This window comes from Lontra canadensis, unplaced genomic scaffold, assembly GCF_010015895.1.
Source record: "Lontra canadensis isolate GAN:19392208 unplaced genomic scaffold, GSC_riverotter_1.0 scaffold289, whole genome shotgun sequence".
Lineage (NCBI taxonomy): Eukaryota > Metazoa > Chordata > Mammalia > Carnivora > Mustelidae > Lontra > Lontra canadensis.
The window spans coordinates 24,216-50,258 of NW_022631283.1; positions in this window are offsets into that span (position 1 = coordinate 24,216).

Consider the following 26,043-nt stretch of genomic DNA (forward strand, 5'->3'; position numbering starts at 1 on the left):
GTGCTCTCGCCTGTGGAAGATTTGGCAAAGGAGAGTCAGGAAGATAACACAGCAGCTTTGGATTCTGTCCAGCTCTCCCTTCTCAGCCCAGCTCTCTTCCTTTAGCACCTGGAGACTCTAACGAAGGCAATTCTCTACTTCCAATACAGAGGGGAAACATTTCCAGGACCTCCTGTACCAGCCGTATGTTTCTTGTCAGAACATCGGCATGTTGTGTTGTGAAGTTGCAAACATTTGAGAATGAATATCATCCGGGTTCTCACTGTTGGGGAGGAGATGGAGGGGAGGAGCAAGGGGGATGTTTGTCCCTTCACTAATAAGAAGGCAGAATATACTAGGTCTAGTAAAGAGCCCAGTTCCTAAAGAGATCCTGTCTCAGAATCCCTAAGCTGGCCAGCAGCTGATGGACAGAACTAAAAACAACAGCAACGACAACAACAAAACCAAAAACCAAAAACAAACAAACAAACAAACAACAACAACAACAAAAAAAACAGGGCATGGGAGGAAGATGGAAAGAACGTTTTCTGTAGCTCTTGCTTCCCTAGGTGCCTCCTCAGTGGTCTGTTTCCGATTGCTGCACATGATGTCGAATTGCTCTTACCTGTAGAAATTGCTTAGAATAGAGATCATGCTCATCAAGTTAGGGATGACACCGATCTGGTATGATCGGTAGAGAGAGGATTCTGGAAGGGGAGACAGAAAAGAATGTGAGTATATAAAAGATGGTATACAATTAAATTCAAAATTAGTTTGGAACAGTGATGAAAACTCAAACACCTTTATTTGAGGGTGATATCTGAAATCCCCTGGGAGCTAATTCAGGGGTATACCAGAGGATAAAAATACCCAGGGGTAGAGGATTGCCTGGTTGTGTGAGAACTTGTGGAATTCAATGCTACTAAACCTTGAAGCTGCTTGCAGAAACCCTCTTGAGTCTGAGCGGCTTGTAGGGGAACTTCTCTCTGTGTCCCCTGCTGATTCCCGACCGTGGTGGGGCACGGCTCGCTGCCCCAGGGGACCAGCCCTTCCGATGTTCTCCAAGCATCCCACTGATGAGTGCGGGCCAACCGAACAAGGGCTTCTCTGTGACGCTAAAACCAGCCCTTGAAGTATTTTGGAAACCCATTTGCTGAGAAAGTCAGAACACACGCTCCCACATACCCAGCACCATAGCTAATGGAGATAATTTGGGGACACACATATCTCCACTGAATTAGGCAAAACTGTCTATCCCTGGAAAAGCCCACAAGGGTTTGGTGCGATAAGCTAGCAATGCACTCCTCTCTGATTCGGACAGGCTGACAGGAGATGGCCATCCTGCCTTGCTTTGTGACAGTGAGACCCAGTCCCATCCTGGGAGGTATTAAAAGGGTTGCAGGTGGGCAGTCTTCATCATTACCTCGTTGTGAAGGGTTTTCCCCTCCCGGATGCCGCAACTCCAGAAGGACGGGTTAACCCTAAAGGTATTCCAAGGGACAGTAAGGTAAATGTACTAGAAATGGAGGATGTCTAGTACAGAACAGGGAAGTTAAGGATCACTGAAAATTGAGCAGCTCAGGACGCATAATCACTCTTATTAAATTCCTCGTGCGTGCTGAGAACTGTCAGGTCTGCGTGAGAGGTAGGGAAGCAGCAAGGCAGACACAAAATGCAGGAAGAATGCACATTCTGGGCTGTTCCAAAGCCAAACAAAACAAAACATGAGTTTCTGTCCTTCATTAGGGCAGGAAAACTGACGTAAGCATTAAACATGATAAGGGACTTAGGGTAAAAGTTATATTGCTAAAAACTGGCTGTCCAGGGACCTAAGGAATAGAATATTCTCAGCTGTCGATTGATCCAAACACCTTTTGATGAAACTACTGTTGGTTGGACTGAAGAGACTCAGCCCAGTTTCTCTCCGGAGGCCAAGGTGCATCATAAGGCACCTAGAAGAATCCAGGGGTGAAGAGTCTCTGGAAACTTCCAGCTAAGAGTCTTCGGTGTAGGCTGGAACCACCCAGGTGGGGCCCTTTTCAGATGTGGAATTGCTCAATGCCTCAAGCCCAGATCAGACAGCACAACCAAGGGAACGGTTCTGTCATATCTTGCCAGTGAAAGCTGAAATTGAGGCAGAAAAATCTCATACTATTTATATGCCTTGCAGATCCTCAAAACAGCCAGCACATAATAGATGCCCAGTAAATGTGGGAATGCAGGCTGAAGTGCCTGGTCCCCCCAGGCCTTCCCCAGTCCCATGGGCTTTCTGACACGGGGCGGGCGGGGGGGGGGGCCTGCCCCCAGCCCCCAAGACAGACCCCCACCCCGAACACCTAGCTCTGCATTCACATGCAAAAGAATTTTTATTTTCAGGCTTTAAATGGAGGAACTAAAAACAGTGTTAAAAGGGGGAACACTTAAGAAGTACAACCTTTTATTCTGAATAACAATTAGGAACAGTCAGGTATTTAAATCCTCTAAATTTTTTCTTTTGTAGGATCATTGCAAAAGCTGTACAGCACCCACTTTTCATAAGAGTGGAGAGTGGGTACCAACAATAAGGAAGTGCTATCATTCATTATCTACCAAAAGTGCATCCATTTCAGATATAATATGCCTTTCGCAACAATGCTGCACTTGAAAAATACACCGTTCATCTGAAAAGCACACCCTTCAGTCTTTCCAGGGGCGGCCCTGCCACGCGTGTGAAATGGGCTTATTTTTGCAGGCTCTTAGGGGGCAAACGTTAACCACTTTTCCAAAGGTTAAGGTTTATTAGGAAGGCTTAACAGATCACTCTGCTGTGCGTGGCATCACAAAGCTGATACGGGGTTGAACAGGATGTGCGTGTGAACGGCTACGCAGCGGGCTAACAAACACTCCTGATTAAAAGGGCAGCTCGGATGGCAGGCTGGCAGTGGGTTTGCCACCGCCTCGTTCTTTCTCGTGCTGAGATCTGGAAGGCTTTCAGAACGCGGCGAGTACCTTTGTGGTTGTCGCTCCAGGATTTCTGCCTCTTGGAAGGTACTGGCCCCGATGATGGGCAGGAAAAGTGAAATGTCTTTTAAGGCATGGTTTTAGTGGTCTGGACTCAAGAAAATGCTTATGTAAATCCCACCCCCAGGAGAAGGAAGGAAATATGAAAGGAATATCTGTTCAGATTCATCATATGGAGTTCCTTGGTTCCCAGCCTGATTCTGCCACTCCTTACCCACCCGTCCACCCACCCACTTCCTTCTCCGATCTCAGGAGAGTCACAGTAACCAATTTGGGGTTTATATTTAACACCTGCAAATCTTGGCGAAGAGACCTCCCTCTTTTCTCCCCCAGTGCCACCCTCCCTCTCACAGATTCAAACACTTTGAGTCAGCGCTTCCCAAATTATGCCACTGAAAAGGCGGGGGCGGGGTAGGGTGGGGGTGGGGGATGGGGGAAGATAGTCTTTGCATCAATACTGCGAAGGCCTGAGATGTTTGTTTTCAGATGTCCTCCTTGGTCCCCTTTGACCAAATTCTGATACCACTCTGTGAAATACGCCCAACCGGCTTCTAATAAATACGTTTAAGCCTTGCTCGGTTTGATAACCGTGGAGCTGAGGGGAAGAGGCCCCCCCCTTAAGAAGCTGTACTAATAAGAGCACCTAGGAGAGCCAAAGCGTGTGCCACTCAGTGGTTTTCCCTCATGATCTCACCAAAGCCTCAAATGTACATGCGAAAAAGAAATAGTATTTAAATGCTTTATAAATGAGAAAACTGAAAGTCAGAAATTGAGGGGACTGGGACCGAGGTCCCATCGCTAGTCATGCAGGTTTGTGCCTCTGAAGCTGGGACCCTTTCCATACAGGGACCCCGCCCCTGTAACCAGATGATCCACATGGAAGGGGGCACCATTGCGGCGAAACTTCCCGGCAGGTAAGCGGTCATTCTCACCTTTCCGTCTCTACCTCTTAACCATGCAGGAGGACACCTAGCAAGCGCCAGGGAAAGCCGTGCTGAACCGAATGCGTGTGTAACTTCTGCAAAAACTACTGACTTTTTAGTGTGAGGAAGAAGTTGGGAATGTCAAACTAATAGAGAATCCTATTATATAGAAAATATACAGTTGGTCTGAGAACAATAGGGCTTGGAATGGCACCAGTCCATTCACACCCTGATTTTTTTTTTCTTTCAGTAAATACAATACGGGACTGTGAATGTATTTTCCCTTCCTTATGATTTCTTAACATTTTCTTTCTCTAAGGCCGCCTGGGTGGCTCAGTGATTGAGCACCTGATTCTTGATTTCAGCTCACGTCATGGTCTCAGGGTCATGGGATCAAGCCCCATGTGGAACTCTGTGCTGAGTGCAGAGTCTGCTTGGGATTCTCCTTCTCCCTCTGCTCCTACCCCGGCTCTCTCTCTGTCTCTCTCAAATGAATAAGATAGATAGATAGATAGATAGATAAAATCTTTAAAAAACAATGGTATTTATTCTCTAGCTTACTCTAGTGTGAGAACGCAGCATATAATATATATGACATATAAAATACATGTTGATCAACTATTCATGTGATAGGTAAGACTTCTGGCCAACAGCAGGTAATCATAGTTAAGTTTTGGGGGAGTCAAAAGTTATATGGGCATTTTCAACTGCCCCAACTCCCATCTTGTTCAGGGGTCAACTTTTCATCTTAAATCATCTTTTCTCGTGAGTTTTGATTTTAATTTTTTATAAGATGTCATTTATTCATTTGAGGGAGAAAATGAGAAAGAGAGCATGAGTTGGGGGGGCAGGGAGAGGGAGAAGCAGGCTCCCTGCTGGGCAGGGAGCCCGACTCAGGGCTAGATCCTGGGACCCTGGGATCATGACCTGAGCTGAAGGCAGACACTCCACCCACTGAGCCACCCAGGTGTGCTTGAATTTTTATTTTTAACCACCAACTTATCAGAAACCCAAGGAAAGGTAAGAAATTGGAACGTGGTGGCCTGTCCAGGTGTGACACGGAGACAGGTCCTCTTCATACCTCTCCTCCTCACCGTGTCAAGCACCTTCCCTGCTTTGTGAGGGGCTGCCCTTGCACGTGTTACACTAGTGACTGACTCTTGGGGAGGCTCTCACCTCTCAACGTTTATCCTTCCTCCCTTCCCTGTCCCCTCCATGGCCACACTAAATATCAGAGGAGGGACTTCATTAGCCCAGCTTCCTGTCCGAGGAACAGGCTGAGTCACACAAAGGAGGGGAAAGTGACATCAAGCACCCCTGTGGAAAAGAAGTGCCACCACCCAAAGGTTTCTTTCAAAGACTCTATTTATTTATTTATTTGGGGGGGGCAGAGGGAGAGAGACAAGCACACTCCCCACTGAGTGCAGAACCCGACTCGCAGCTAAATCCCATGGCATTGAGATCATGACCACCACCCTGAGATCAGGACCTGAGCTGAAATCAAGAGTCTCATGCTTATCCGACTGAGCCGTCCACCTGAAGATTTCTAAGTACATAGAATTTGGTGTAAGACACTTGGATATTTTGCGTTTCCTTCACTCTGGCTGGATGAGGTCTTGTGACCTCTGATCCTGTGCCCTTGAAATTACTCTGGGAAGTTACGATCCCATCTGTTCAAACCTGCTGGGTGTTAGCAAATGTGCAAAGACAGCCAGTTAACCCCATATGTTCCTCAACACCCAGGAGCAAGAGGCCAAGAGACTCCGGCCCCACTTCTTCACTCACAGGCCATGTGGGTGCGTGTTCCTCATGCACCTCTGGAGGCCTGGCCCACACTCTGCTTTCAAATCCAGCCAAGGGAAACTAATGTAAAACCTCCAGAAGACGGGACAAATCAATACCGAAGACCAGTGAAAGGGCTGGTTCAAGGGAGCATTTAGGATGTAAAGACATGGCCCTTAGAACCAGAGCCTCTGCTAACTTTCAGGCTACGTCAGCTACCAGCTGTGCAGTCTTGGGTGAGTGCCAGACCCTCTCTGATCCTCGAGTTTCCCAGTGGGTAAAGCTGGAGGCAGTAGGCTCTACCACCTAGGTTTTTGTGAAGATTAAATGAGATAATTTATGAAGCATGTAGCACCATATTTAGCATCTATTTACGTATTCACTAAATATGAGCTTCATTCCATTCACAATCTTGTAGCTTTTTGAATCATTTTACTTATCCATATATATTAGACCTGAGGGAGGCAATCGGATTCAACTTAATATATTTCATATTATTAATTATATATTGATTCATATAAACATTATAGTATCATATATAAGTAATTTTATGTTAATACCTTAGTGTGTTAAAAATTAATCAATATTTATTATTTTAAGATTTTATTTATTTATTAAAGAGAGAGAACGTGTGCATGCGCACAAGACTGAGGGAGGGGTGAGGGGGTGAGAAAAGGAAAGGGAGAGAATCCCCTGAGAGACTCCCTGCTGAGCACGGAGCCTGAGGCAAGGCTCCCTCTGAGGACCCTAAGATCACGATCTGAGCCACAACCCAGAGTCAGACACTTAACCAACCAGGCCACCCAGGCGCCCCCGAGAATTAGTTAATATTTAATATTGATCCAATATATATACCTAATGAATATATCTCTGGTGTCTATTATGTGTAAGGCATGAAGATCGGTAAATAGCCTATCTTTTGCAGCCCAGATGATGTAAGTATTTTGACAGAATATTCAGGCTTGTTTATTTGAAATTATGGTAACAGCAATTTGAAAGCCAATTCCAAAATGTGATAGAAGCGTTTGATGTCAGCTAAATAGGGAAGAAGGGTTTAAGGGCAAATTCCCAAAGCCGGAGTGGGTGGCCATGACTTTGGAAAACAAACCTTGAGGTGGTGGGGGAGGAAGGATCATCTCAGGGACCGAACTTCTGCTCACAGTCATTCAGTGAAGTATAAAATATTTATGGAAAAAGAAACTTTCATATAAATCTTTTCTTTCCTCAAAGGACTTAAAAGGCACAGTCTCTAGAACATCAAACATTCCTGTGAAAAATTAAAAATTCAGTCAATCAACCAGCTGTTTCTAAATATACAAAAATATGGTACAAACCGTCTGAATTTTTCACTTTTGGTTGGAGAAACACATCACTTAGACACAGCCTAAAGCACATTAGGCACATGGCTCACCGAAGAACACAGCGTTCCTGAGCTGTAAAGAGGGAATCATCCCCAGCGACGTTTCTCCACCAGGCAGCTGAATGAAGTACACGCCTGAGCTCAGGTCAGCGCCGCCCAGGACTCTACGAGGCCAAGATGAGGCCCTGGCCTGGATGCCACACTGTGCCTGGCACCCTGTGTGGGCTGCCGGGTCGTGGACTCTTCACCCATCCAGTGGCAAGATTGGGAGGAGCGAGCTGTATGCCCTAATGTTCTGGCTGTGTGATTTTTGTCACCGGGTCTTACGTGAAGATGACCCCTCTGAGAGAGGAGGGGCTGGGAAACACCTGCTCACCTCCCTGGGCCACCGGAAGAACCAAGATGCGCCAAGATGACCTCCTCCCGCTTGGTTCAGGCAGGGCCGGAGTCAGCGGGAGCTGCAGCATCTGAGCCTTTCAACTGAGTCATTTCAGCATTTAATACCCTCTGTTATGAAGGTGTAGACTGAGGTAGTGGAAGAGGACAACCAGGACCGAAGAAGACAGCTGTCTCTGAGAAGTTTACCAGCACGTGTCATCTTCACTCTGTGATCATATCCAGGGATTGGTCATGGACGCTGGAGTGAGGTCATTACATTTACATGGTATGTTTATTCATAGGAAATAACAAATGTGTAAGAAGAGGGAGGCCCTGAAGACTCAAGTCTTGCAGACGAAGGACAGTGTGTACACTACTCACAAGCTGGACTTAGGGCCCTCTGAGTCACTCAGCAGTATGCCCCGGAGTCAGGTACTTGGTGTTAGGTCCCCACGCTCACACTCGCTTTCTGACAATGAAATAAACCCAGGTTGGCAAAGGTGAGTTGGAAACACTCCTAAAATGAAAATGATCTCCAGAGATGGGTGGCATTATGATGGCATTAAGTGGGATGGCTTGCACTTCTATTCACTCTGGCTCTGGATTTTACTCTGAAAAGGCCTGGGCCAAACCCAGAAGACAGTGCTGCTCAGACCGGCTCTTTGGGCGGTAGAGAAAACAGAACAAGTCCAGAACATAGCTGCTGCGGTGTGACCACATGGGGAAATCAAGTCGTCTCTGGGTAAACTGCACGAGGAAATGGTTCACCTTCCACCCAGGGAAAGGAAAATGTCTTGGACCAGATTTATCCAAACAGACTGTCTGTGTAGCTTTCAATAATGATAATTGCACTGACTTCACTAAGTTGAATAAAGACTGGAAAGTGTACATGGAAAGGAATTTGCACCAAGTAGGTCAATTACAAATGCTTAAGTAGTGTTAGCTCTGACGGCATAGTTACATGTATGATATCTAGGACATATTATATGAAATTATATGGATATAGGTATTAGCATAGTGATTATGCTGAATGTTTGCTGTAGAGGAGGGTAGGTCACCTGGTGGATTCTGGAAGCTGGCATCAAGTTGGGGTTCTGCCTCTGCCAATTAACTCCATGGCCTTGGGTCCATTCCTCAGCTTTTCTATGCCTCATTATCCTTATGCATACGATGGAATTTTGGGGAAATCTCTGGGGTTTTAATAGGATCGAATATGTACAGTACACCAGCCATACTGAAAGCACTCAATAAATGTTAAGCATTGTTATTAAATAATAAAATTCCCATAGACACCCTTCTCTGCATTTACCATACGGTCACAGTGTTTTAATCGAAGATTTAACTTTTTTTTTTTAAGATTTTGTTTATTTATTTGACAGACAGATCATAAGTAGGCAGAGACGCAGGCACAGAGAGAGGAGGAAGCAAAGAGCAAAGAGCAAAAAGCAAAGAGCCTGACTCGACACTTGATCCCAGGACCCTGAGATCATGACGTGTGCTGAAGGCTGAGCCACCCAGGTGCCCCCCGAAGATTTAACTTTTAAAAGAGCTTTCATGTCCCGATAGGAAAGGATTCCTTTACTTTTTCCCATCTCTTTTGTGAAACACAGGGAACAAGATTTTCCACCTGCAAGTGAAGAAAACCCAAGATGGTGAGTTCCAGAAGCCTGTCTCTCCTAGGGAAGTTCCAGCATCCTCTCCTGCACCCTGTGCTGGCCACCAGCTGGCTCTGCCTCCATCTGGGGCAAGGAAGCGGTGTTTGTCCTGCTCAGTCCTTTGGTCACTTCCTGATCCAGGCTCCCTGAGGAGCTGGCTGGGTAGCTGGGTAAACTTAACACAGGTGACAGTAAGAGTGAGCATCCAGCCACTTCAGTTAAGAAGGAGATTGTCTAAAACATCTACGGAGAGGTGGTTCCAAGTGTCCTATCACAGTAGATGAGCTGGATGGGGGCCAGCCTTATCCTGTGCCGTCCTAGAGACTCAGCCTCAGCTCCCCTCGCCCCCGCTGCGAGGTGAGTGCAGGAGCAGGGGCGTGGGGGCTCCCGCACCTCCCCCAGGGCTGTGTAGTCTGTTTGCAGGCCTCAGGTTTTCTTTATTCTATGCCTGTGCTCATCTTTACCCCTAAAAATGCTCTTTTCTTTTTCTCTTAATGCTATTTTCTTGAGGTACTTTAACTAGAGTGTTACCAAAAAATCCTAATAAAGTAAACCTACCAGTACATAACAGACAACAGGTATTTCACGGTGTGTGTGTGTGTGTGTGTGCACGCGCACACACATGCTTTCTCCCCCCGGCCCCATCCCTCAGGCATCTTCCTTACTTCACACGCACCTCTGTACCGTGCTATTCTCAGAACCTCTGTTTTGTTTATTTCTCTACAGGGTCTGACAATTTCAAAGCCAATCAGACTCAATGGAAATTCAAGGTTGTTTTTCTGTTTTGTTTAGTTTTGTTTTGTTTTATTTCTTCACTACCCATTGCTCACGCATTTTCGATAAACAACACAATACATACAAGCAGGTCACTGTGAATCCCTTCACTTGGTTTAGTTCCTTCGGATGCTGTAATTTATAGGATTTTACTCTCTACCTTATGGTTGTTTATTTTCCTTAATAGCCTTTTATGAGGGGCCTTATCAGAAGCTTTCTGAAAAGTACAGTAAATTATGTCCACTGGGTCAACTTTGTCTTCAGTTTTATTAATCTGGAAATTATAACTGTAATATTTCCTGCAAATGTCTGATACTACGGAAGCCACAAATGCGGTAATTAACATGCAATTTGAAGAATTTATTCCCAGATATCCAAACCCAGGGAAAAGCAGCCGAGCCACGGGAGACAAACTCAAATGAGAAGTTTTGCTATTCGGCTCCTGCCACTCTTCATGTCAATTCCCACTTCCTTTTAACCTCAGAGGCAAAGGTTGGAGCCATTGGATAAACACATTGGAGAGAAATCTTGTCCATTTGGGGGTCTTGAGCATTTTCGTAACCCCATAGGGTTTGCCGTGTCAGAAACGGCACTCGCCGGGCAGTGAAACCTCTTACCCAGGACACAGGACTGAAGGCCAGGTAATCTTGGGGAGTATGGATGTATCTCTAGGAAGCTTTCAGAACAGTCTCCAGGGGGCCAGCCCTGACCTAAGGCAGAGAGGTGGCTAGGGTGGATTATCAGGGACACTGGCTTTCAGCCCAAGGGAGCTTGGTAGATGGACAGTCAACATTAGGAAGACTGAACAGATGGGAACAGGAACCCTAAAGCCGACCCAGGAGTCCATTCCAAGAATAAGGCAAGAATAAGTCACAGCTGCTGTGCAGGGAAGCAGGCAGGACGTCAGTGACCGAAGGACTCGGGATTTTCTGGCTGTTATACTGCTCAGCTCTCCTCGGTCCTCATGCCACACCCAAGAACGGCTGAGTAGGAAGTCTCCGAGTTCATCCTGCTTGCTCAGCCCTGTGTCTCATGGGAATGCTGGTCCCCATCACCTGCATACCCATCGCACCTGCTCTTCTCAGGGTCGATATGGCCCAGGCAGCACTCTCTAGTCCCAAAGATGTGGGCCTGATGCCTGATGGGATCGTATTTCCCCTGAACTGATCCCCATATGATCCCGAGTCAAAGACTGCTGGACTCCAAGAGCTTTGATGATGCCATGAGCTAATGCAGTGACTCTCGAAGTTCAACCAGTTAGGTAACACCCTCATCGTTCTCCCCATATCTTTGTATTAACTGTATTTTACTTAATTTTTTAATTGCCTTTCCAGCTCATCCATCCATGACATGGGAAACACGGAAATGATGTCAGCAAAGCTCCTGGCACAGAGCCCAGCTTACAATCAAGACCCGGTGGAGGTCCATTTCTTCCCCAGCCTGTCCACTCAATTTCCTTTTGGTGCCTTCCCCCTCTCCCCATCAGGTCCTCCTGGAAACAGGCCTGTTTCCACGAAGATGGGCTCGGATAGAGTTCTGATGGGTTCACCCCTCGGGCCTTGCTTCGGCAGCCCCTTGAGAGCTGGGCACCCGGACTGGCTCGCCTGGTTGCAAGCGTCAGGTCTCCTGGACTCTGGCTGGCGGCCACCATTCTCTGAAGGCCAGACCTTCCTCTGCAATGGACTTTTGACTCCCTGCCCTCAGGATCCCCATTTCTTCCTTTCTCCTTACAAGCTTGCCATTCACATCCCAGCGTCCCTGTGTCAGGGACTCCAGATGGTACCCAAGTGGAGGGGGAAGTGGGAGCTCAGCTACCAGAGCAGCAGTGTGACGACAAACCTGCTGGAGCCCTGAGGGCTGATGGGGCTTCATGGCTGAAGGTAAGGAAGTCCAGGATTGTTTCATTTTCGTGGAATCACACCTGAGGAGGGGCAAAAAAGGAGTACCTCAACTCCCCTTTGCTCACCTATTCCTACTTTCCCACCCGGAAGAGGGAGAATCTGGGGGTGAGGGAGCGACGGGGGCAAGTCACCACACGGCCACCAAACCGACCCACAGTGCCACACATCAACCCGTAAGCTCCCTCAAACGGCCAGAACTAACTCAGAGGCAGGGTGGCTTGGGCCTGCCAACCATGGAGGTAACCAGGTGCTGTGAGGCCTCCGGCCAAGCAGGCCCTGGCACTAGCGAGGAACAGAGGGCTGGTCAGTGACATCTCAGAAGTGGATCTTTTTGTCTGCACACCACCGAAACACTTAGATACAAAGTGAAACCTCACTTCAAACCAGTATTCTGTGTGCGTCTCAACCAAACGAGCAGACGTTCAGCAACATTGCTCATGTACTGACGTTTCAGGATCTCTTCAAACAGCGAAACATGGAAGCCGACCAAGGCTTCCCTCTTGAGGCCTTATGAGGATGAAGAGATAAACTTAGCTAGGTTTAAAACTCCGACTAAACTATCTCAGGAAAAATTATGTTTTCCTCAGGGCTGTGGCCTGAATGTTTGTGACCCTTTCCCCCTGGATTCCGATGTTGAAATCCAGTCCCCAATGTGAGGATATTTGGAGGTGTGGCCTTTGGGAGATCATTAATTAGCTCATGAGGATGGAGCCCTCATGGATGGGATTAGTGCCCTTCCAGCAAGAGGACAGAGAGCTGGGTCTCTCTCTTTCTGCCATATGAGAGAACAAGAAGTTGGCCGTCTACAGCATGGAAGGGGGCCGTCACCAGAACCCGACCAAGGGCGCATGCTGATGGCAGACTTCCAGCCTCCTGCGAGAAAGAACTTTCTGCTATTCATAAGCAACCCCCCTGCCCCGCCCAACAAGCTAAGGGACTTTGTCATAGCGGCCCAGACTGACTGAGACACAAAGTAAGATATACCTGTATGTGCACCTTTCAGTGGGGCTGTTGTTGGGCTACGCGAGGAGACACACAGATACAATTACAGAATAGAGTAAAACAATAAATCTTCATACCACTGTGATGGATTGGGCCATCAATTTTGAAGGCAATGATTGCTAAGTAAAATGCCAATACCTCGTTGAAATTCTAGTAACAAAAATGTAAGGTTGTTGGTACTAGAATTTCTATTGCATGTCTAATACAGGCTGTTTGCAAATTGTATGACTCTGAAGGAAAGCGTACCATCATGGTTCTTCGGTAACTCTCACTGATAAAATGTAGGGAGGAAAAAAATGTATTTTTTTTTTTTTAAATAAGAAACTTTGAACGTGTTTTACTTGTGAATCTTCCTTAGCTGTTAGATTTAGCATAAGACCCTTGTCCACATTTTTTATACCTTCCTCTGCCCGAGTTAAAATGCTCACTAAAAGGTAAGCATTTTGAAGGCTAATAACCACAGGATGTAGAGAGAATGTATTCCGGCAGTCCACGTGGGGGAATCAACATTTTTTTTTCCTGTTAAATTTTTCATGGAATTCCTGCTAATAGTATGACAGGTATCTGACAGCAGAAACAGAAGATAAAATAGACACAGAAAGTTATTCGATTAGTGATTGGAAGGAAAGAGGCAAAATGTAGTGAGTGGCGCCTGCAAATTCTCCTTGAGGAATGAATGGAAGTCAGATGAAACCAGTGGGTTTCAACCAAGTTAAGAAATCTGAGTTCTAATTTGAGAAGCATAGTGAGCATATGATGCCGACGAGACACCAAAAGGACAGAGCCCTCCCTGATGGAGGGGGACTGGCAGAACCGGCATAAGTGATGGATCAGAGGTATTGAAGTGTGTGCCTGGGCGTGTGTGCGTATTTACACACTCGGAGGAAACCCCGCTGCGGAGCACGGCAGCATGAACCCGGAGCGGGGCTTTGGGACGGCGCCAAAGTCTTCCTCTCCCCTCTTTGAAATAAAAGGGAGAAACTGGAAAGAGATCATTTTCCCCCTCTGCGCCTGAGGATACGGTATTTCTGGCACAATGGAGAGAACCAGATCCGTGAGCACGAAACAGAGCCCTCACTATAGAATTTATCTATATGTGGTGTGTCATAGTCTATTATGAGTTTGTGTGGGGCTGGATCGGATTAAATACCCTGCATCCAAGTCGTCCTTCGGCATATGAAAATACTGGCTTGGAAGAGATTTCTCGGTAATGAATATAATGCAGAATAATGAACAGTAGCCAAAAAAGAGAGAAGACGTAAAGCCAATCAAAGGAAGGGCAGATGTTTCAAACGTCTTTTGCTATTCAGGACTGTGATCCAACAAAAGCAATTATGTTTCTGCTTTCTCAATTTCCAAACAGGAGAGAGGCACTTTGAGGTTTTCCCATGCTCTGGTCCTGTCTACACTTGGGGCACTGCACAGAGGGTTGTGAGGCCACGCATAGCCCACAGCCACGGATGACAAGCAAGGCTCAGAATCTGGGGCAGACAGTGAGGTGAGGGCACTCCAGACCACAGAGGTGAAGTACATACATTCAAAGATTGCCCATATGGGTGTGTGTGCAGATACACATGTATCAAGAAACCCGATTAAGCTCCGCTTTCCATCAGATAAAAGAATCAGGGAACAAAACCGTAGCTCCACGCACAGGTGGAAATGATGTCAGGTAGTCTGTCTGCAAGGTCAGGACAAGGGATGGTCTTGGCCTTGGCCGGAAGCGCACAGAGCCACAAGAAGCCCTTTCCAGCATCCACACGGTGCCTGGTTCCTGACCACCTATGCCTCTCACGGGCGAGAAGGACGGGTCAAATAACAACGCTGGGGTTTGAGCATATCTCAGAAGAGGGCCGTACAGTATGCATACGGCCTCCATCCGGTCACACGTTAGCAACTGGCGACTGCCTGTTAGGTAGAGGTGTCCTTACTCTCTGCGCCACTTGATAGAAGAACGCGGATTGGGGAAAGAAGAAAGGAGAATGGCGCGCAGACCCATTTTATTTTATTCCTTATATGTACAAACATGAATAATTTGATGTGATGTTTAGACAGTTTCTCCCTAACTTAAGTCTTTTAATTAAAATGAAAGGAAGGAAATATGCTTTAAATATGAATGCGAGAAGGTGTGAGTTGGCAGCCCCCAGCCCGCGCGCTCCTCTCTCTCTGTTGTTAGAGAGCACAATAAAATCTCATCTTCCCGGGCTGCCTTTTCATAATGTTTACGGTTGTTTTAGGTAACACATAAACCACACTGAATGTGATATACCTCTTATTGCATGTCAGGGGCACACATTCAACCCAAGCCTGTCCCTTAGTCTGCTATTTACTTTTGGGGCACACGAACCAATGTATTTTCCTCAACTCACCAGGCAATATTGCTGGGCCGCCTGCGGCCGGGAAGGTAAATGCTAACTTTTCAGCCCTTGCCAGACAGCACGCCCGGGGCTCACCACGGAGTGAATGAGAGCAGTATATTCTGGGCTGCAAAATGGGCTCGGACGTTGGTCCTAATAAATTATGTGATTATTAAAATGCCGCGCGGCTCCTAGCCCATAGGATTTTATTTTGCCTCTCGCTGGCTCCCCGGTCGCCTGCTCTGCTTTGCCTCTGTTTTCTGTGTGCTTTACTTGTAAAATGCAAAACAAGTTTTGATATTTACCTGTTTATGATTAAATTGCAAAATGATCTGCTTAGTTCTGTTCTAAATTAAGGTCTGCATTAAATGTCATAGCATTTATCTTTCATAAAATGAGACAGCAAGGACACTAATTTCCGAGGTATTCAATCACTGCCCTGTGCCACTTGAGAGACAGCCCAGAAGCGAGCCTGCCCACAGTTCACAGCTCACTGACAGCCCTGAGATGGAATCATAAAAGTCAATTAATCATTAAAAGCTGTTACAAGCACATATCGAACCAGTCTGGCACAAAATGTTAATCAGTCCAATATCAATATAATAAATTCCTGCAAATTGGAGCGATCGATACGTTTAGGGCCTAATGAATCAATCTGAGGGCACCAGGCCGCTCCTTGGGGTCCCCATGACACGGCAGCCAAGCGAGTGCTCCATCTCTAGGCGCCGTGCCAGCAGAGGTCACCTATCCTAACCGGCTGTTCACTTCAGCTGCAGTTACCACGGTGACAGCATGTCACCGTTGCCCTAGTGTCCTTCTAGGTAAGGTGGAAACCGATGCATCACTGCCCTTGATGGATTTGTCAATAATACTTAGCAGGGGAGGGGGACTGCTCACATAACCCTCGCAGGTCTGCAGTCCCCGAGCAGTTTGGTGTGATTTAATTGTCTGAAGAGGTGTGTGCTTCTGCATATATGCAGGAACTAAGCAGTGGTCACAGGAAGGGGGAGTGGGCGGTCCGGCCGACTGCGTTCGGCAGCCTTGGGAAAACAGCACGAGAGAATAACAGGTAGCCCGAGCCTTGGCCAGGTTGGTGTTACATTAACCAAGCCGCTGTGTAAATAAGAAATAACCTGGAGCCGCTCAGATTAAGAATTTATTAGCTACAAAATTTTAATACATTACTCATGAGTGGAAATGGAGTTGCGTGTTAATCCCCCCAAGGCTTAGACTCAGCAGTAGCATTTCTGGATGCCTGCTTACAGACTGTAGAGGTTCGCCCAGAAAAGTCCGTCAGGATAAATTTGGGGCAGCGAGAATGATCGGTGGGGGTCTCTCTCTCTCTCTCTACCTCTCGCCCCACTCTCTCCTCAGCACCAATTACCTGCAGGGTCCCCCCCTTTCCCAAACAGAGCCATGATTCCAAAAGCTTGAGGCAGACAGGATGCACAGAAATGGGATTTTGTTTTTAAACCAGCCTCTTCATCATCTGTTTTTAAAAACCAGAGTTTTCATGTTTCAAAGCATTTTATCTTTTGCTATGCCTATTAAAACTGACCAGTGAACGGAGCCAAGAGCAGTTTCAGCACTGCAGAGTGAAATGAAACCTCTTTAGAAATAAAAGAAATCTTGGCTACCGGGACTCTGGGGAATCACCGTGTTCCAGAACCTTCACTGTCATTTAACATAAAACATAAAGGTTAACACTGAATAAAATAATATCCCGGCTGATTATTTTAATCGTCTCAAAGTACAACTTTTTTTCCCCCGTATTGCTCTTATAGAAGGCACAGACTCTACCTGCTTCTAAAGTGTTTCTGCTGCTGCACCGATAGGGTAGCTCTATCCCAGTTAGTCCCCCCGCGGTTACTGGGTACATCTTCCTTGCAATCATTTATACCCTCGTAGAAGAAAAAAAAAAAAAGGGGGGACACTGTGCCCATCCAAAGAAATGTTCATTTCTCCTAGCTGGTTATTTTAAAAGATTTTTTTTTTCTTACTTCAATAAAAGGGGGAGGGGGGAAAATCATTTTTTTTTCCTACAATGGTGTCCTGAATTATAAGAAACATCAAAATAAATTACAAATGTGATGCTCAAGAAATAACTATTCAACGCATTGAGACAGGGTGATGTTAAGGGTGGGCAGACAAAGGTAATGCAGGGACTCTGCTTAATTGCCCTGACACCGTGCTTAGTTCCTCCAGCTACACTCTGAGAGCTAAAAATCTCTCATTGTTATTAATTGTATTCCTTTTAGAATGTAATGTCATATCGCTGCAGGCTGAGCTAATGAAACATACCCATATTACCAAAATAGGCATATTTCTTTTTGTTCGACGCATTCTATCAAAACTGTCTACGAAAGACATTGTGTGGAAGATCCTTTCACAGAGTCTTATAAAGGATATCTCAACTACCTCAACATTTCTATTACACGATTACTAAAATGCCCAGGAGGACTAAACAATATAGTGTGAATCCAGTTATCCTATAAGACTTCGGAAATATTGCTAATTCCTGCCTCTGATTTATGTTAATATTAATGCTAGATTACATGCTATAGCTTCTGAACAGCCACTGCATACCAATTTGCACAAAGGCAGGGCGCTCCCATGCACCGGAGCTATATGCCTCTATTATAATGAGAATCTGAATTATTTATCTCTATTTATCCTACAGGAGTTCGCTCGACCCCAGTCCCATTTTCTCTCCCTCCTGCACATCAATGCGTGTAAACATATCTTCAGAGCGGCTGCACTCTTCATAGGTCCCGTCCTTTTTCAGCCACAAGGCACAGTGAGAGGCGGTAGACAAAAATGTTACACCAGTAAGAGAATTCATTTAAGCATTTATTTGAGGTAAGCCCTCCTTATTAAGTCAACTTCAACATAGACACACAAATGGCAGCATGCATGCATTCGTGTCTGGCGCCCAAACGACGTCTGGTAAGCCCAAAGGAAGTCAGGCAGCAGCAGGCCAAGGAGACAGTAATAAATGTAGTCTCTCCTTCTGTTACCCTGTTAGAGAAACGGTTGTCTGTTGGGGACTCTGCATGTTCTTGTGGCAGGCCAGGCTTTCCAGTCTTTGCCTTGTATCTACATCAGCTTCGGAAGACGCTCTGGGGATTCTCATTTGCCTTTGACACTCAAGTTGCCCTGGTGAATGGTGGAACCAGTATTTCTGGCTCCCTCTTGCTCCAGGACTATGTAGAAAGGCTGAGGAGGGTTGGAATGCTTGAAAGTTGTAGGAAGGATTGGCCCCGAAGCTGTGGGATGGTGTATTAGTCAGGGTTCTCCAGAGAAATACACCCACTGGAAAATATATACCTATATCATGAAGAGTTGACTCGGCAACATGGAGGCTGAGAAGTCCCAGGATCTGCCATCTGTAAGCTGGAGACCCTGGAGAGCCAATGACATCACTCCAGTCTGAGTCTAAAGGCCTGGCGATGAGGAAAGCCCATGGTGTGAGGCCCAGTCTGAGGGCAAGAGAATACTGATGTCCCAGCTCAAGCTCTCAGGCAGAGGGAGAGGGTGAATTCTCCCACCACCTTTTTGTTCTCTTCAGGCACTCAGTGAATTAGATGATGCACACCCACACTGGGGAAGGAACCTGCTGTACCCAGTCCACTAATTCAAATGCTAATCACACCCAGAAACAACCTCACAGACGCATCCAGAAATGATGTCTCACCAGCTCTCCGGTCATCCCGTGGCCCAGTCAAATTGACACATAAAATTCACCAGCACAAATGACCTTAGCTTTCTGGGGTGAGGAAGATTCCAGAAAGCCTGATATGTGAAGTAAAAGGGGGTGGGAAACTGTGGCAGGAAAGCATTCACAGAGATTTACAAAACTGGTATTTCCATCAGAAGAAGAGAGTTGTCAGCAGCTGGAATTCTCAGGGTTTTAGGTAGCCCAACGTGCCACATTAAAGAAACACCCTTTATTCTGCTGCTGTTGAGGGGCTGTTGGAGGGTCAGTTACTTAGGGCTAATTATAGTAGGTTGAACAATTATCCAGACCAGCGTATTGTCTATCAGATGCCGCCAACAGGCCCAATGTAGGGTGTATATACAACAAACCTGAAATAGATAAAAAACTCTGGACATGAGCTTGTATTTATATATATTTACATGTACATATATATATGAAATATATATACACATACATATATCTTATATGTGTATGTATAAATACATAAACGTACACATAAACTATATATACATACATATATACATATCTATATATACATCATATATGTATATATAAAATATATACGCCTATAAAATAAATATGCATACATATCTACATATATATTATGTGTAGATATACACAAATATATACATATACACACATAATATATGTGTATGTATATATAAACTGACCCAAAACAATCAAATGGTAAAGTATTAATGAGCCTATAAGGTAAATGGCAATCCAGTAGAATGAATCCAGTTAATAACCAATGATTTGTGAAAAGTGAGTCTAAAACAAGAATATCAAAATATTAAGGTAGTGAGACTGGGCCTTAGAATCATATGAGACACAATAATTTACTATTATTTTATATTACTCCGTATCCAAGTCATGGTGCAATATATAACATACCACATACACTTCTTTAGTATATCCCATACAAGTTCAAACTCAGATATGTATTGAGATTGGCTATTGGTTCCTGACTTTTAGGCATTCCCAGTTTCCAAAGGGGATAGGTTGACGTTTTTAAGGCTGTGGCACCCGTGATTTCAGACAGAGGTATGGAGGGATCCGGGAGCCGAGCCAATGGGCAGTGGCAGGAAGTGAAGTTTGGGGAGGAGAGAGGTAGACTCTGGATCTCTGTGTCTGCTGGCGTCATCAGGCTCAGTCTCCACAATTTGGACACATGAAACAGGTGCTAACTAACTGGGAGATTCCAGGAATGGAGCCATTATTCCAGGAATCCCAGCCAGCCCAAGCCCTCGAATCAGCCCCAAGGATATTTAAGCCACATATCCAGACAATCACCAGCACAGCAACAAGGCCCAGCTGGGACCAAGTTGGGTTTGGAATGAGCTCCTGGACACCTGGAACTCTTAGCTGGTTAGCTGCTCATGCCCATCCTGTCTACTACCCCCCCAATAACATAACCTTTCGTTTTACACAATTGAATTTTTGGATTCCATTCATGTCATTGTGTCAGGCTTTTCTCTGAAAATCTCTTCCAACTTAAAAAAAAAAAAAAATACATGCAGCTTGCAAAAAAGTCAGTCCATACAAGTATGTAAAAAGCTCAAGTCCCCTTTATCTCACTCTCCAGAGTTAACCACTCTTACCATTGGATGTATGTTATTTATGCAGGTAAGTTTCATTTTAACAAAGCTCAGTAAGCCCTAACATCAGACACTGATGGGTGTATCTGTTTCCTAGGGCTGCTGCAACAAATTACTACAAACGAGCTTGAAAATGCAGAAACATATTCTCTTGCAGTTCCAGAGGCCAGAAGTTAGCAATCAGAGTATCAGCCCGGCCACATGCCCTCTGAGGTTCTACAAAGGAAATCATTCCCATGTCTCTCTCCTTCTGGAGGCTTCCAGCAGGACTTGGCATTCCTTAGTCTGTAGTTGCTTCACTGTATTTCTGCCTCTGCTTTCCTTGTGGATGACTGCGACGACATTTTCCTCTTCTTGTAGGGACACCAGTCACTGAATTAGAGCCAGCCCTCATCCAGATGACCTCACCTCCACTTGATGACATCCGCAAAGACCCTATTTCCAAATATGGTCACAGTCAGATTCCTGGGGTGAGGGCTGGACCATAGTTTTGGAGGAACACAATTCAACCTACAACAATGTGGAAATATTTGGCTGGAGATCTCTTTTGGAAATTGCGAGCAAATAGATGGGATATAAACCCATAGAATTAAACGAGTTTAATCCTATTTTTAAACTTGAATTTTGCTTGCCTTCTTGCTTCTTTGGCGCACAAACAACTTTTTACCGTCCAGGTAGTTTGAATTGACAAACATTCCTTTCAAATATCGGAGCATGCGTAGAAAGGTCTTTCTCACCCTGTGATTGCAAAATTACTCACCTTTTCCCCTTTATAGCTTTAGTCCATTTGAATTTATTTTTGTCAAAAGCAGAATAGAGATCCAGCTTTATTTCTTCAAAGGCCTAGTTAAGCAGCCTAACAATAGATACTTAATAATCATAATTTTCTGCATGGTTATGCCACATTTATGATATAGAAAATGTGCAGATATATTTGGATCAATTCCTTGACTAGCCATTCATTTGGTCCTTTCATGTGCTTATCTATTTCTGTATCTGCAGGATCTCCCTGTTTCCCTCCCTGTGGCTTTATTCACATTTTTGTAGCTGGTAGAGACCTTTTCTGTCACTGCCCTTTATTCCCCCCCCCCCCAAATGTTGTGGCTATTCCCAAATAAATATTTTTTCCTTCCAATGAACTTTGGTATCATTCTGTCATATTTTTTAAATTAACATATAATGTATTATTTGTTTCAGAGGTACAGGTCTGTGATTCATCACATTCTGTTATATTTTTAAAAAACCAAATTTGTTGAGTTTGCACTGATATCCTCTGTGAGAACCAAGTTGTTTCTCCATTATGCAAATCTTTTTTCCCTTTCTTCCGTAGTCCCTCAGCAGATTTTTTATAGTTTTCTTCACATAGGTTTTGGACATTTCTCGTGTAATTTATTTTTAGACATTTCATGTTTTGTTTGTTTTCTGTTGTGAATGGGATCTCTGAATTACACCCTGATTTCTCCTCCTACTCATTCTCCACATCAATCTGTTCGCAAGAACTGGCAATTCTTTTTGCATCGGAAATATACGGCAAAGCTCTGCGCGTGTCCCTGTCGCCGCCCCACCGCCGTCTCTTCTCGTCTAGGTGGAAGATTGTTCTCTTTCCACCCGTGCTGCCTGCCATCCGTTCTCCGCACAGCAGCCAGAGTCAGCTTCTCAAGGGAGCACTGAATGACATCATTGATTCTCCCCTGAAAGCCCGTCCTTTGGCAGCATCCTGTTGCCATTAAAATAAACTCCGTGTCCTGAAGGCCTCCTGCATGCTCCTGCTCTGAGCCCCTTTCTTACTGTACTGCCTCTGTACTGTCCCTCAGACCCCTGGAGCTCTTTGCCTACAGCTCCTTCTCCTTCCCCCTCTTGCATTTCCTTCCCTAACCCTTTGCATGACGGGCTTCTTCTCATCCTTCCACCTGTAGGGGACACCTTCCTCCATCACTGTCCCTAATTCCATGATCCCATCCCACCCTTCTTCTGGATTCCTTCGCAGCACTTACTGCTGTCTGAAAAGTCTGATTTGTCTACTTACACCTTTGTTTGCTTATGTATTGTTTATCTCCTCTAATAACAAGGCAGGTATTGGAGAATGAGGACTCTGTTTTATCACAGATGGGTCCCCAGGGCTCGGCACAAAGGAGCCCCTCGAGAAAAAATTGTATGGAATAAATAAATAAAAAGAATGCTGTGTCCTCTTTTTGCTTCTTTCTTCTGTTTGGTTAAAAGCTATTAATTTTTTTTTTTCCTTAAGTGGCCACCTATTTCTTTTGCTTTGTTTTTTATTTCATTTATTTATTTGAGATAAAGAGAGAACGAGAGAGAGCACAAGTTGGGGGGCAGAGGGAGAGAGAGAAGCAGACTCCCACTGAATAAGGATCCCCTACGTGGGGCTCAATTTCAAGACTCTGGGATCATGACCTGACCTGAAGGCAGATGCTTAACCAACTGAGCCACCCAGGCACCCCTTCTTTTCTTTTAAATAAGATTTTTATTTTTTAAGTAGGCTCCATGCCCAACGCAAAGCCCGATGTGGGGCTTGAACTCAGGACCCTGAGATCAAGACCTGAGTGAACTGAGATCAAGAGTCCTTGAGATCAAAGGCTGATCAACTGAGATCAGTCCTCAACCGACTGAGCCACCCATGTGCCCCAACTTTTAAATAAGATTTTATTTAATTCTCATGGGGTTTCCAAAATGTAAAGTCACATCATATCATCTGCAAATAATAAAAATGTTGCCTCCTATTTAGGTGTATTATTTGGACCTCTTATTCTGTGATTTTATTTTATTTTTTAAGATTTTATTTTATTTATTTGACAGAGAGAGATCACAAGTAGGCAGAGAGGCAGGCAGAGAGAGAGGAGGAAGCAGGCTCTCTGCTGAGCAGAGAGCCCGATGCAGGGCTTGATGTGGGGCTTGATGCGGGGCTCGATCCCAGGACCCTGAGATCATGACCTGAGCGGAAGGCAGAAGCTTTAACCCACCGAGCCACCCAGGCGCCCCTATACTGTGATTTTAATTCCTTCAACTAGTATTTCCAGAATAATTTTAAATAATATTGGTAATAATAGAGATCCCTAACCTGCTGTTGACTTGAACGGAAGTACTTGTCTTTTAGGGTTTTACCACACAACACTCTGATATTAACATTGAAATGAATGTGTATGTAGATTTATCATAAGAAAGTAAGAAAGTATACCCATTACAGGAAGGTTTTTTTAAAAATGAGGGTGTGATATTACCTCTAGGACACATTATAGCATTTGTTCGGATCAACATATGATTGGTGATTAATTTATTAAAGTGGTGATTTATATTAACATATTTCTTAATATTGAACTATTATTGTGTTCTGGAGTGATCTCCACTTGATTTTTTTAATCGATGGCCATTTCTATTTGCTAATATTTTATTCAGAATCTTTGCAGCAATCTGCATTAGCTCCCATACATGTGGGTGGTGCCTCGTACATGGTTCACTTTCCAGGGCTGTCACTGAGGAAAATACGCTTTGGAAAAAGAACAGCTCTAGAAATGAAGTCGACATAGAGAAGGGAAAAAAAACAAAGACAAAAACAGGATTCAGAATCATATTATCATATAGCTTTTTTTAAATTTTATTTTATTTATTTGACAGAGCAAGAGTATGCACAAGCAGGGGCAGCGGGAGAAGGAGAATTTGGTTCCCCACTGAGTAGGGAGCCTGACTCGGGGTTCCATCCCAGGACCACAAGATCATGACCTGAGCCGAAGGCAGACGCTGAGCCCCCCAGGCACCCCCACATAAATTTGATAATTTTGTAGAAATACCTGAAGCTCCATCACAGCTGATAAAATGCTCGGCAGAATTCCTATGTTCATTTCAAAACATGGCTCTGGGTCAGAAGGTAAGAAAGGACAGTCATTCTTTAACAGAAAAAGTACAGGATTGTAGAAGACAGACGGGAGTGATCTTTTAAGAACATGTGGCCCCCAGCAAGTGGTGCCTATGGGCATAGCTCTCCCAGGGATGATCTGGGTCCATTGTGATCACATGATCCTCTATAAGCTAACGGTGGTGTGTGAGCAGTAGAAGCTCAGACTGATTGTAATCGAGCAAGAAGGAGGAGGATTTCCTTTTTACCGGTAGCGTAACCAGTCAGCGTAACCGGTTTAAATGTGGTTTCACTAAAGACTTTCCAATGGTCTACAGCAAAGAATGCAAGAGTCAATCCCTAATCTAAGCAATGCATGAAGACATCAATTATGCTACCATATTTAACTTCTTCCCTAAATTATTAAGACTAGATAATGATGCTGAGTTCATTATGCCCTTCTGATGATACTAGAAAACACTGTTTGGCCAAAGGGACATATGTATGGCCCTGAAATTATTCTTTTTTCTCTTTTCTTCCTCTTTCTTTTTTTAGTACTTGCACTTTTTAAAGATTCCTAGAGAACCAGATGGGTGGTGGAAAGTCTCAGAATACCAGGTTTCACATGTAATACTAATATTGGGAGGGAAAAAAAAAAGATGCTAGAAATTATTTAGTTATTCTGAAATCTGTCACTTTTGGAAAACAGCACCAGAATTAGAAAAGAATTAGCCATGTAGCATTGTGTTGTCACATTTCCAACACAACTCGTGAATCAAGAGGCAAAAATCCCTTCAGACGGTTGCCCCCAAGCCCTACTCTGAGTCCAGGTGTCTGCCTTCCACAGGAGGGAGAATTCCAAAATTGCTTGTCCAGGGAGTATCTAAGGTCCCCACTGTCCAGGGGATCTCCTGAGAATCTGGACAAGAGTCCAGAAGCATGCGGGAAGTGACCCGCAGGTGTTAGGCTGGGATATAAAGGGAAAACCAGTTAGCGGCTGTGTGAGTCAATTCAAGCCAGGTTCCATGAGAGGAACTGTCTCAGGAGCCTTTATCTGGAGTCACCCGAGTGGTTGTTGACCGTCTCAAGGCCGCGGCTGGCCATGGCCTTCTGTATCTGTGCTTGTCTTTCTGCCGCTGCCCCCACCTGGCTGCCCTATTACAGCTTCCCTGGCTGGTTCCCTGTGGCCGTCCCCTGCCCTGACTGGCCTCAGAGCAGGCTGTATCGGGTCAGGTCAGCCTGCCGCCCAGCTAGGCATCACCCTCACCCCACTTCCCCGGCAGGCATCCACAGCCAAATCCCATTTTGACATGAAGCCATTTAAATGGAAACCCAGTTTCACAAAGCACAAGTGACCAGTAATGAAGACGTGAATGATGCTGATGAGAATTTTATTTAATTTTAAATCTATTGTGTATTCTAATTCATTAATAAAGGGGAAAAGAATCCAGGAGTGCTTAATTTCATGTCGTTGTTCAAATAGAAGAGAGTACTTCTTCATATAAGATTCTTAGGGAAATTGTCAATTTCCCATTTTCCCTGAAAAAAAAAAAAATCTATTTTTATGGAAGAACTTGGGCCCAGCTCATTCTGTAAAAATTAGATTTGACATTACTGGACATTACATGAACAAGAAGAAAAGGTCCAACCGAGTGCTTGACTGAATTTTCTACCATGTGTTTTTGTTACTGTATGGATGGTCTAAAAATAGCATAATTAGCAACGAAAAGCTTAGTTTGGGTAATAATAATGTATCTGAGGAAAATAATACT